A 12,645-nucleotide genomic window follows, 5' to 3' on the forward strand; every position below is an offset into this window, starting at 1 on the left:
CAAAAGGGAATTCCTTGGAGTAGAGAGCAGGCATTGGTATACTCTGGGTAAGGTCGAACCTCAAAAAGCTGAAAGTGAGCGAAAGCAAGAGCATATTTCTGAGCAAATCGAATCATGCCACTCTCCTAAATATCGATAAATCCACACTTCAAACATCGATAACGTTTCCCTCATCAATCCAGTTGGCGAAAACTTCAATCATCAATTGTCCCCGAAGTCGCCTAATCTGAAACAATTGTGGCGGCTGATCCAGAACTAATGGAGACAGTTTCAGCCAATCTTATTCCGACTATACCTCCGGTGGTAGTATCCACACCAATAATGGCCATTCAATTTCCTCTTGGTCTAGTATGTACATCTCGATTTGGCCATTTTTCTGTTGCTTCCGCCTACTTTTCCTAATTTTGTGATTCTATAGGCTTCCCCAAGAAGGTCGATTCCAATGATCGTTGAATCTTTTACGGAGCTCGATGCAAGCAAGATATCCCTTGCTCGAAAGGATGAGCTAAATAGTTTGATGCAGCTTTTACGTACCAACAGGCCAGCTTTGATCATTAAATCTATTGACGAAATTACCGTTACCGAGAAGACAATAAAGGACAAGTGCGAAGAGTTTCTCAAACTTACTAATGGAGGTTTTTCGACAGTCATCTAATATCTATCTTTTGAAGCCAAGGCGAAACAACTACTCTCCGAGCTTTGTGAAGACCCAGCCTTCAACAACAACCCTCGATTCAGGGCTTGGTGCGAAGGATTTCTGCATAAGCTCATTTAAGGTGTCAACACCTTCAAGAAGAGTTATGACCGAATGAAGTCCTTGACCTTAACATAGCGAGGATGCAAAGCTGTATCAAATCGTCTAGAAAAGAAGAAGGAAAAGACGACTGAGCTCCTCGACACTTATCAGGCCTTGAGTCATACCGATGATCGCTTTGTTAATAACGAAGCGATACTCGAAGCCCAACTCGCTGAAGCCAAACGTCTAGTCATCTCTCATGGACTTCATATGAAGGAAGAAGTATGTTGTGTTCTCACCGTTCGAACCAATGAATTCAGCAAAGCCCTAAAAGAAGCCCAAGACTACACCTCAGGACTTGATCGCCAAAATGTCCTCAAAACTCATTTCATAGCACAACTTGATGCATTGGAAGAAGAATTGAAGACCTTTAGGGCCTCGAGTCATACCGAGGCTCGCCTTGTTGATGACGAAGTGATACTCGAAGCACAACTCGCTCAAGCCAAACGTCGAGTCACCTCCCGTAGACTTCATATGACGGAAGTATGGCGGGCCCTCAACATTCGAAGCGGTGAATTCAGCAAAGCCCTAAAGGAAGCCCGGGACTACACCTCAGGACTTGATCACCAAAATGTCCTTAAAGCTCGATTCGTGTCGGAATTTGCTGCATTGGAAGAAGAATTGAAGACCCTTATGGCCTCAATCAAAAAACTGCTTAGCACTTTATAGGATGGGTACTACAACATTGAGGTGAGTCAAAACTTGACATTGTATTTAACTCAGTTGAATAAAGATTGATGATGCTTCTACCTTGTGGTCGATTTTTCTGATTTTGTTCCTCTCATCTAGTGAGGCGAAAGGGAGGCTAAAAGCCGATTATGATGCCATGCAAACTCTCCGTGATGAAGGTGTCCACCTTACTGCTTAAGAAAAAGATCTCGAAGAACGACTTGCTAAAATCCGACGTAAAAAGAGAATCAACAACAACGAAAGAGCTCGAGTTGATGCAAATTTAGCGGCAAATCTTGACTCGTATGAGACGATGAAGGATCGTGCTTAGCTTAACAAAGAAGCTGATCGACAATTTTCGGAGGAAAGTGTGCTGATACTTGATGATAGTATTCTGGAGCGCGATGTGTCTGGTTTCGGAAAGGATCTCAATGACCTCTTGAACACATTTTAATACTCAATATTGATGAAGTAATTTCTGTGTTTTGTTTCTTCTTCCTTTCGACCTCAATCTCTATACTGCCCTGGCCCTGTCGATGTGTGTGATCCATTGGTATATGCAGGCTTGTCGATCGAAACTTCTATTTTGATTTGATAGAGTTTCCGCCCTTTTAACCAACTCATTCAAACTTAGAGATGAGGCTTTTGGAAATGTGATAAGCGGAGTAATTAGATTGTTTTAGCTCTCCGTTTACTGATCGAAAAATGCTCACTAAGTAATGAATTTCGCATATGCCATCGCTAGAAGAAGTCGCATCTTCCATAACCTTAAATAAGACCAATATCAAATAGTTTAATAATACTGGTGCTAAGGCGGACACTGTGGATGTACAGAAACCCCTCGTCATCCTACTGCCATTGTTGCCGTCGACGGTGGCGATGCTCCCATTGATGAGGACCTCGCTCCTTTTATTCCTACTTTTGAGGGTAGAACTCGTGGTACTATCGATGCTGATGTCGATGCCATTCGTCTCCCCACTTCAGCAGAGCATGGTACTAATCTCCTTGATCCTAATAAGCTCATTAGCCTTGGTGACTCGCGCAATAACGTTTCTCACTTATCCAGTACCACCCCCACCGCCACAGGTGGAGCCTCTCAGGGCTTTGCTCCACTACGAGTATATCTTTATTTTCTTCTTCTTATTTTATATGTCAGTCCAGGATACCTCATTATTCTTTCTAACTTATCTTTTTCAAAGGGTTTTCTATGAACCTCCTCAACGAGGGCGTCATAGGCTACCTGAAAAATATATGAGAAGAACCGGCCGAGTTTGCTCGCAGGGCTTCCCAAGAGCCACCGGAAGAAGTGCCCATCAGCAAAAAGTTGGAGGCCGCCATTGCTCGAAGGGCCGTGAAGGGCAACATGACGGTGAAGGAAGCTGAGGACAACCGAGCCAACCAAGTAGCGAAAGGTGTTCTGAAAGCAGAGATCGAACGGTACCTCAAACACCTCCGCTTTGAAGTGAAGGATACCAAGGTCAACAATTTTGAGGCATTGTCGGAGGAGATTGAACTGGTTCGTATTTGGATAGTATCGTTTCGGCAAATATGGTTCGATGCATATGCAGAGTGAAACTGGAGTTGCTTCCTCTGTAGATGTTTTCTCTGAGTTTTTGGTGGTATCCCGCAAGGACTGTTGCGTTCATGAATGTCTTCTCTGGGTTGTTTGTGAGTAGGGTTGTTTGTGAGCTTCGCTCCTCTGTCTAGGGCGTAGGGTTTTTTTTTAAAGATTTCGTTTTGGTTTAGTCTTGAGAGGTTTATGGAAGCAAATATTGGACCCTAATGATTTTCTTTTCTTTTTTTTCTTTTTACAATGTGGATATCTCTACGAATTTATACTTTTATCAGTTCTTGGTTGTTTGTTTTTTTCTGAAATGGTTTTCGATGTTATGATACGTAAAAAAAAATTCGTAGAAGTAGAAAATCATTTCAGAAAAAAGCAAACAACCAAGAACTGATAGAAGTAGAAATTCATAAGGATATCCACATTGTAAAAAGAAAAAAAAGAAAAGAAAATCATCAGGGTCCAATATTTGCTTCCATAAACCTCTCAAGACTAAACCAAATGAAATCTTTAAAAAAAACCCTGCGCCCTAGACAGAGGAGCGGAGCTCACAAACAACCCTACTCACAAACAACCCAGAGAAGACATTCATGAACGCAATAGTCCTTGCGGGATACCACCAAAAATCCAGAGAAAACATCTATAGAGGAAGCAACTCCAGTTTCACCTTGCTTTTGCACCGAACCATATCTGCCGAAACGATACTATCCAAATACCAACCAGTTCAATCTCCTCCGACAATGCCTCGAAATTGTTGACTTTGGCATCCTTCACTTCCAGGCGGAGGTGTTTGAGGTACCGTTCATTCTCTGCTTTCAGAACACCTTTCGCTACTTGGTTGGCTTGGTTGTCCTCAGCTTCCTTAACTGTCACGTTGCCTTTCACGGCCCTTTGAGCAATGGTGGCCTCCAACTTTTTGCTGATGGGCACTTCTTCCAGTGACTCCTGGGAAGCTCTGCGAGCAAACTTGGCCGGTTCTTCTTCGATATTTTTCAGGTAGCCTATGACGCCCTCGTTGAGGAGGTTCATAGAAGACCCTCTGAAAAAGATAGGTTAGAAAGAAGGATGAGGTATCCCGAACTGAAATATAAAATAAGAAGAAGAAAAGAGAGATATACTTGTAGTGGAGCAAAGCCCCGAGAGGCTCCACCTGTGGCGGTGGGGGTGGTACTGGTGCCGGTGCCCGGAGAATCACGAACTGCTGCGGTGCCTGGATAGGCACGGGTGGCTGCGGCGGTGCCACCTGGACAGGCACGAGCGGCAATTGCGGCTGAGGTGCCGCCTGGACGGGCACAAGCTGTAGCTGCGGTGCCGCTGGCCGGACAGAAAAAGGCCGCTGCGATGCCCGCTGGGACAGCACGAGCCGGTGGCTGGCTGCGGCGGCCGCGCTAGACTGTGCACGAGCGGTAGGCTGCGGTTGTGGTGCGCCGCTGACGAGCACGGCGGTGGGCTGTGGTTGCTTGTGCCGCCTGGATAGGCACGAGCGGCGGATGCTGCTAATGGGTCTAATGGGTCCTCGAGTGGGGGCAGCGGTGGTGCTGCTGGCGGTGGTACCCCAGGACCGCTGTCCGCAAGGCGGGCGACTCCGTCCACTCAAATAACCCGAGCTAGATCGATCCCGGCTCTAAGACTCGGTATTAGCGGAAGAACTCAGGCGATTCTGGTCCGACTCTGGGAGCGACCTCTCCGACGAGCGCTAGCTCGGCGATTTCGATTGACAGCATGATGTGCTTTCTCTGATAAAGAATCGCTCAACGCGCCTCTTCCTGCGCTACTAACGCAATCAAACATTGTCATTTCAGTACAAGAAGCTCTAAAAAAAAGTCTCTATACTTCACGTTCCAATCTCTGCCCTCCTTTCTTGCTTCTACGCTGATCTGCAAGGTCTTAAAACCTTGAAAACGGGGTCAAGATCTCTCATTTTCCCTTGAATTTGCCTCGAGTTCGCGAAAAAGATATGGGTTTGGGAAAACCCATTTCAAGATTCGCCCTTCTCACGCTCTGTCCATTTTGCTGTTATTCAGTCTCGCTATCTCCGAACCCATAGAGAAGGAGAGCTTTGACGATGAAGATTTGGAGGGGATTGAGGAACTGTTAGCTCTAGATGAAGAGATGGAGCAACCGCAAGAAATTTCACCAACATCAAATCCTCGAATCTGGAAAAAGAGAAGAGGAGACCAAAAAAAAAAAATCAACCCATAATTTTTTGGACAGAAATGTCCCTTCTCCGGTGGCCGGAACGATCGCACTACTCGACAGCCGGTGAAGATTTGGCCGGCTCGCGAGTTTTGAGACCGATTTCCCACTTCATGCCCTTACTTGAAAAAAATGACTCTACTATGAGTCCTTAATTGAAATTTTCCCTAAACTTTATGGTTAAAGTCCACTCACATCCTTATAATCACGGAGCCGCGATGCGCCGTATGCAATCCAAAACCGGCTAAAAAGTCAAGGTCGAATCAAGTCGCAACATTGGCGAAAATCGAGTGTGTAGGAGCACTCGATATGTACTCATCTAACATAATAAAGATTACACCATGCGTATTTTGGATTTTCCTTTAACATTATTCTCGCTAATGAATGAGCAATAATAAATCACGTTCTTTTTCCCTAATGTGTTGATTTTGCTGGGCCACACCAGCAAATAGGAAAAATTGTCTTAAAAGTCCTGAATCTATTGTATGACGGTCAATTCAGTCTTAAAGCTTTTAATCGTGCCAATTTGGTCCTAAATCTTATGACAATCTGCTAATTTAGTTCTAAACCTCTCAATTGTGCTAATTTAGTTATAAAATTTTTAATGATTTGCCAATTTAGTCTTTCTGGCCATTTTTTACCGGAAATTGCTGACATGGACCATTTTATGAAAAAAATTTCTTTTTTTTTTCTTTCCTTTTTTTTTCTTTATTCCCCTTTTCACTTTATCCACTCCGCCCGCCTCAGGCGAGGGTCGCCCTCGCCTGAGCTGGCCTAGGCAACACTTGCTTGAGGCTGGCGATGGGAAAAAGGGCAAAAAGAAAAAGGAAAGAGAAAAAGAAACAACTTCAGAAAATTTAAAAAAGAAATTGCAAATATTATCCACATCAGTGTCGGTCATGTCACGTAGGATGGCAAGAGCTGACTAGACCGCAACGTTAGCGATTTCTAGTCAAAATTTGGCTAGAATGACTAAACTGACAATTCGTTAAAAGAATTAGGATTTAGTTCGCACAATTGAAAGATTCGGGACTAGATTGGTAAGCTGTCAAAATGTTTAGGACTAAATTGTTACAATTGAAATATTCAAGATTGAATCGGCCCCATTGCATAATAAATTTAGGACTTTTTGGAAAATTTTCCCCCGGCAAGTGTGTTTTTCAAGGAAACTAGGGTTTTGGGTGCCCTGGCATAAAGCCTAGTGTCGACATGCATCCGTTCTAATTTCTAAAGCTAGCTTTTAACATGGAGCAAGGGACGCATGACACAGTTTTTGAATGTTGTTTTGTACCCTTTTAATATAATGACACAAAGAGAGAGCAAAAGAGACCATGGGGTCATCTCCTTGGGCCTTTTGGGTCCACCAAACTAGGAGTGCCAAAAAAGCCCGCGCTGACCTGGTCCGGCCCTAAAATTTAGGGTATTTTGGGGTTGGGCCTTAATCTTCTCCGGATAAGGCTTTTAGATGTGGGTTTTATTAGCAATGGGGTTGGGTCAGGCCTGACCCACTGACACCTTGAGACCACCCACAAATCTCGCCCTCTCTCTCTTCCCTTCTCTCTCCTCTCTCTGTGCGTGACCAAACCTTAGATCTAAGGTAATAGTCCAACAACACAGGCGCCCTTTTTCTGGCGATGCCCATCTTGTCCTCACATTGCTTGCCCTGTTCCTGTTCCCTCCTCTGTCACCGCCGCTATCTTCAACCTTTCCATTCACCAATCTTCTTCTTCTCTCTCTCTCTCATACCTCTTGACCTTCTCATTACAACCAGAAGGGCAAATCCGTTAGAAAGTTCCAGTCTCGCCTCCTCCGTCGGCTCGACGGCGGCGACGGTGGCCCAACTGTATGAGGCAGGTGGTGTTTGGTGGATTCGACGACGATTACTATGTTGGCTTTTTTTTGCTAGCTATCTTTAAATGCCCGAAATGCCCTCAAGAACCTCCTCCTCCTCTTCTTTTTTGGTTTCCTTGTTGGATATGCTGTGGTACGGTCATTGTGGCCGGTTACAATGTACTTACTCTTTCCCTCTCTCTCTCCTTCTTCTTTTGCCCCCCATCACCCCATCACCATCACCAGAAAAGCAGCCTCCAATCCCAGGAGCCTGTGACTGCCTCCACGCTTCCAAGGTGGTTCCGGTCCTCGAAGCTTTCGGGCCCGAGAGCCTCGCCTTCAACCCGAGCGGCGGGGGCCCATACACCGGCGTGGCCGACGGCCGGGTCCTGAAGTGGGAAGGCGACGATCGTGGGTGGGTTGACTTCGCTGATCAATTGAACTCAACAAGAGAGATATCCATCGGCTGAAAATGAAGAAGCGAGCGATGAAACCGAGAGAGACGAAGACAGCTCTCTCTCTCTCTCTCTCTCTCTCTCTCTCTCTCTCTCTCTCTCTCTCTCTCTCTCTCGTGCGCTGAAAAGTAAATAAAACCCGGCCCGACCTGACCCGACCCTCTATTGGGAGTATATGCTGAACAGGGTCTCAGGGCAGGTCAGGTCGGGTCAAGCACGACCCTGTAAATTTAGGATCGAGTACGGTATCATGAATGGCCGACCTGACTCGACTCATTGACACCCCTACACCAAACTAAAATATCCAAAGAGACGCCATTTTGAATGTGGTAAAGTCTCCTTTTCAAGATCAAAGCAACCACCAGAGAAAACCTCTATAGGAGGAATATCTTACCAAACCTCTTATGCCCTCTATGCCACCAAGTACCGGAGACGATTGAGCACACGCTCTTGCTTTGCCCTTGGATAGTTTCGATATGGGCAGATGAAAAAATCAAGTTGCAATCTTTAGACATACCCATCACTCGGCCAGACAAATGGTTATTGAAATGCTTTGAAGCTAATACATACCAGGTCTCGCATGAGGAAATCGCCGGCATCTTGTGGTCAATTTGGAGGGCACAAAATGGGTTTATCTTTAGCTCCCGCTGGCCGAACCCGAGCAAAACGTTGGACCTTGCAATTACAGAGCAAGCCAGTTTTTTGAGATAGAATGCAAGGCCGAAAAGTGCAATTAAGAAAAGGAAAAGCTTACCTTCTTCATGGCAGCCGCCGGAGAGAGGATCTCTGGTACTCAACGTTGATTGCTCCAAATCGGAGAACTCGCCGGAAGCAGCCGTAGCAGGGGTGATTCGAGATTACAGAGGAGTGTTGGTGGATGGCTGGGCGAGCTCCATCTTGGCTGAATCGGCTAAAGTGGCCGAAACCCTAGCTTTGCTGACCAGTCTACGCGTTGTCGAAGAGAGAAGCAAACGTGAGGAGTTCTGTGGAGTTCAGCTTCAAGTACAATTAGATTGCTGGTAGGCTGTATTATGGAAGAAGAGAAGAGCCCATGGGCACTACGGGCCTGGATTGATGAGTGCAAAGCAAAACTGGCCCAACTGAAATTTGTGAACTTAGCCCGATGTCCAAGAGACGCAAATAAGCTTGCGGATTGGATGGCTAAAGCCCAGCAAAAGAAGGAACTTCCCTCAAACTGGCTATTTTGTCCCCAAAACCTTTGTTGGATATCTTATCTTGTGATGTGAACATACTTTCTTTGAGTTAATGAAATTTCTGTTTTATCGACCAAAAAAAAAAAGATCAAAGCAACCGTCTCTCTCATCGCTATTGTATATCTTTTTAGTTATTTTATTATCCCTCGTATCCACGTTACAAGTTAACTCCTCGAGGCTCATGTACATTTTACGTGTAAAATTTTGTAAGACCACTGATGGGTTGTTCTAACACTTGAACTGTTAATTGGATGCGAGGATTCAATATTTAGACATTTTGGAAGCTGGACTTCGATCTAAGACGAATACGTGAGAATATAAATGGGAGCGTGTTCAATTAACAATTGCCTTGCCACAGGGAGGTAACGCATAGCTAAACACATTAATACTTCAGGCACTGTCAACTGCGAGTACAACACGAACAATTTTTCTATGAAAGCACTGTCAAGTTCTTGCTCGGGTACACATCTCGGCCTCGCATTGTCACCAAGTCCAGAAAAATAGCTTTGTGTTCACAACAAATGACAAGAAAACGACGCCCTTCCATTGATGGCGCTGGAGAAGTAAATGCCGAAGCGACATTGATAACAGCCGATGGAGCTTCTGCAGCTGCAGATTGGTTACCCCACATCTGCCAATAGAGCACATCATCATCGTAAAAGTTCACCTGCTTAACACTTGAGTATCGATGTGCAAAATAGTTCGGTTCCCGAACTTTATGGATCAGAAACCAGTAAACAAAGGAAACGAAAATTCACTATTAAGGTTATGGGATTTCGAAGATTTGAGCAAAAAAGAAATAAAAATAAATGCACCCATCGAGAATTAAACCATGATCTTCATTGATGAAGAAACAACAACATAACAACGACTCTGATCAAACTATGAAATTGTCTTAAGTGTGGGACTTATGCAATTTATTGGCCCAAACTCTAAAATATGGACCTTTTGGCCCACCAAGTTCATTTTTTTTATCTCAGATAAGTTGAGTTACCACTTGTGCAGCTAATTAGTAATTTGTTGTTCAATCAAATCACGTGAACTCTATACTATACATATACAAATTCGAGGATATCAACCATTAGTTAATCCCGTTTAAATGACAACAATGTGAAAATTCTTTTATTTTTATGGCTAGGGATCGAACCTAGGATCTCACGCCCTCTAGTCCCTCCTTCAAATCCCAAATATCGGATAGTTTTGTTAAGCATCGAACAACAACACAACACCAGAATCAATTCTGCACAAATATCAACTCTCAATAACTAATTCGATTGGAATTGATTCATCATGCATTTGCTAGCATGCATGATATTTAACTAAAATAGCAAATAAACGGCACAAATAAGCAAGCGTTGGATATTCGAGTTAAGATGAAGGAAGGCGATGGAGATTCAAGTTGATTTTTGATTTAAGGATATAAGTTTCATTCCAATAGTTGTGATTTGTCTACAGGTAAAGGATCTCCATCAATAAGAATCCATTTGCAAGAATTAGAGTGCATAGAAAAAAAGAAAAAGAAAAAGGCAAAGGCCAAAAAGAAAGAAAGAGAGGAGGACTCAGAGAACCATGGAGATTCATAGACCATGCATTAATTTATTGGCTAACACACACTTCATTGCATACCTTATGCTCTCCCTCATAAAATATTCAGAATATCAATAACAATGTAGGACAATTGAAAATTGTCAGCATTGCGCTGTTTTAAGGGTGGAACCATGCCTTTCTTCTTCAATATCTGAGTGTCGCAGTAATCTTCATTAGTTACCACTGCAGCCGCCCAAATTTTCATATCCAAGTAACGCTTCGCCTTATAAACTGGGGTCGTGTCTTTGCCTTCAACCAAGGCGTAAAGATCCAAGCAAACTGAGAGAGCCTTGAGTAGGTGCGGTTGTGTACTCGGTTTTGCCCGGCAAGTTGGCTTGTAACAGCTTGAGCGCGATCAGCCCCGGTCCCCCGAGATCCACCTCAAGGCTCTTCGGGTCTGACCCAAGAGACTTCACGCAGAAGTCGAAGTCCAACCGTCTGTCATTGGTTGCAATCTTCTCGCAAGTGTCCTGAATGCACCATTCATTTTTCTTATTACGGAGATGGAGATTTTCACTAATTTTCTTCTGAAGACCGCGTATTGACACAATTTCATATATGGTATCATGCCCAACCGACTTTATTATTAGACAGCGTATAAGGATAAATATCATCAGAAAGGATAAGATTGCCTAATTCACCTGCCTGCAACCATAATTACCGAAAATCCATATCATGTCCTAATTAAAGCTGGATTCCCCAATAAGATTGCCAAATCGTCCTGCCTCTTCGAGAATATATTTATCCTTGTACACTGTCTAAAGAAAATTTTTGTATATATATATATATAGAGGTATATATTCTTCTGGGATCGGCAATTATAGTTTGTTTAAAGATACGAGAAGACGATCGAGCTCTCACTTAAAATTCGAAGTGCGACCGGAAGGAAATCATCGTGTCGCTGATTGGCTTGCTAATGGACACTGATTAGAGTTATTTCATGTTTGATACTTAATATGTACATACATGTAAAGAAACTTTTGATATTTACAATCTAAATATTCGCACTGTGGACTTGACGACGATTTTTGAGATGGTTGATTAGTCAAGTAGCCTCCAAACAAGACGCCGCGCAAGTTGCGGGTTATCTCTGGAACAAACTTGTGGGGCCACTCATCGATCGTCTCACCCTCTATGCGACGCGGTCCTCGACGGCATAGACTTTGATATCGAAGGAGAGTCCGATCAGCACTTTGGCCATCTTGTGATCTACTTATCTGAATATGGTAAAAGAGGCAACGGGGTCTATCTGACCGCAGCTCCTCGGTGCCCTTACCCCGATGCTTGGCTAGGGGGCGCTCTTGACACAGGGTTGTTTGATTATGTCTGGGTCCAATTTTACAACAGCCCTTCGTGCCAATACAATTCGTCTGCCCATACAAATTCTTGAAGATAGCTTGGAAGCAGCGGATCAGCATTCCTGCAGAGCAAAATATTCAAGGGATTGCCTGCGTCCCGTGATGCAACTGGTAGCGGCTTCGTGACAGCGACAGTGAGCGATCTTTTGTCGAAACTTCTTCCGAGTATTCAGCATTATCCTAAATATCATGGAGGCGTGATGCTTTTGGTCAAGGTACTCCAATGACCGAACGGGGTATAGTCATGCCTCCCACAAGTGATTCTTGGCAACATTTAGATGAAAGACACAACAATTAATGCACTGAATCCTGAGCATAGTGTCGGTAGATAGATGAAAGACACTGAATCCTTTGAGGAAAATCTCAGTGGAAGTTTTCGGAACTTCACAATCTCTTTTGAGGAAAAATCTCCAAGTTTGCCTTCATCCTTGTTCTTGAGAGATAGATGAAAGACACTGAATCCTTTCCCAGTAAAATTTGACTAACAACAAGAAGCATGGTGTAGAAAGTTGCTTACCTCATTTGAGACCCACGAATCAGAGAAAATATTCTCTTTCTAGTTGTCTTATTTTTTCCTCCAAACTTTCCTGGGAATCATTTTCTCAGTTAAGTCACTTTGATCTCCACAAATAATGGGTTATATAACTCAAGAGACTTCTAAAAAAAAGGGATTATGCAGAAAGATCAGTCAAACCTTAACACCAACAAAAAAAAATTTGACCGATTGCGGAGGCGGAAGCGGGAGGGCGGAGGCGACTTTTCTCCTGCGGAGGCCACGAGGCTAAGGTGGAGGCGGAAGGACGGGGGCGGGAGGGCGGAGGTGGAGGCCGCGAGGCTTAGGCGACGAGGCGGAGGCCGCGAAGGGGAGGTGACGAGGCGGTAGGGCGGAGAAGGAGGCGGAGGCGGAGGCGGGAGGACGAAGGCGGAAGGTGGGAGGGCGGAGGCGGAGGTCACGAGGCTGGCGGAGGCGGTAGGA

At 44.4% G+C, this 12,645-nt stretch overlaps 1 pseudogene; it reads left to right on the forward strand.

Annotated features, from left to right (window-relative positions):
• The first annotated feature begins 10,814 nt into the window (after positions 1-10,814).
• On the forward strand, positions 10,815-11,930 carry LOC115674450 (hevamine-A-like; annotated as a pseudogene).
• The last annotated feature ends 715 nt before the right edge of the window (positions 11,931-12,645 follow it).

This window comes from Syzygium oleosum, unplaced genomic scaffold, assembly GCF_021117445.2.
Source record: "Syzygium oleosum isolate NSW1041296 unplaced genomic scaffold, Sole_v2.1 Sole_v2.04, whole genome shotgun sequence".
Lineage (NCBI taxonomy): Eukaryota > Viridiplantae > Streptophyta > Magnoliopsida > Myrtales > Myrtaceae > Syzygium > Syzygium oleosum.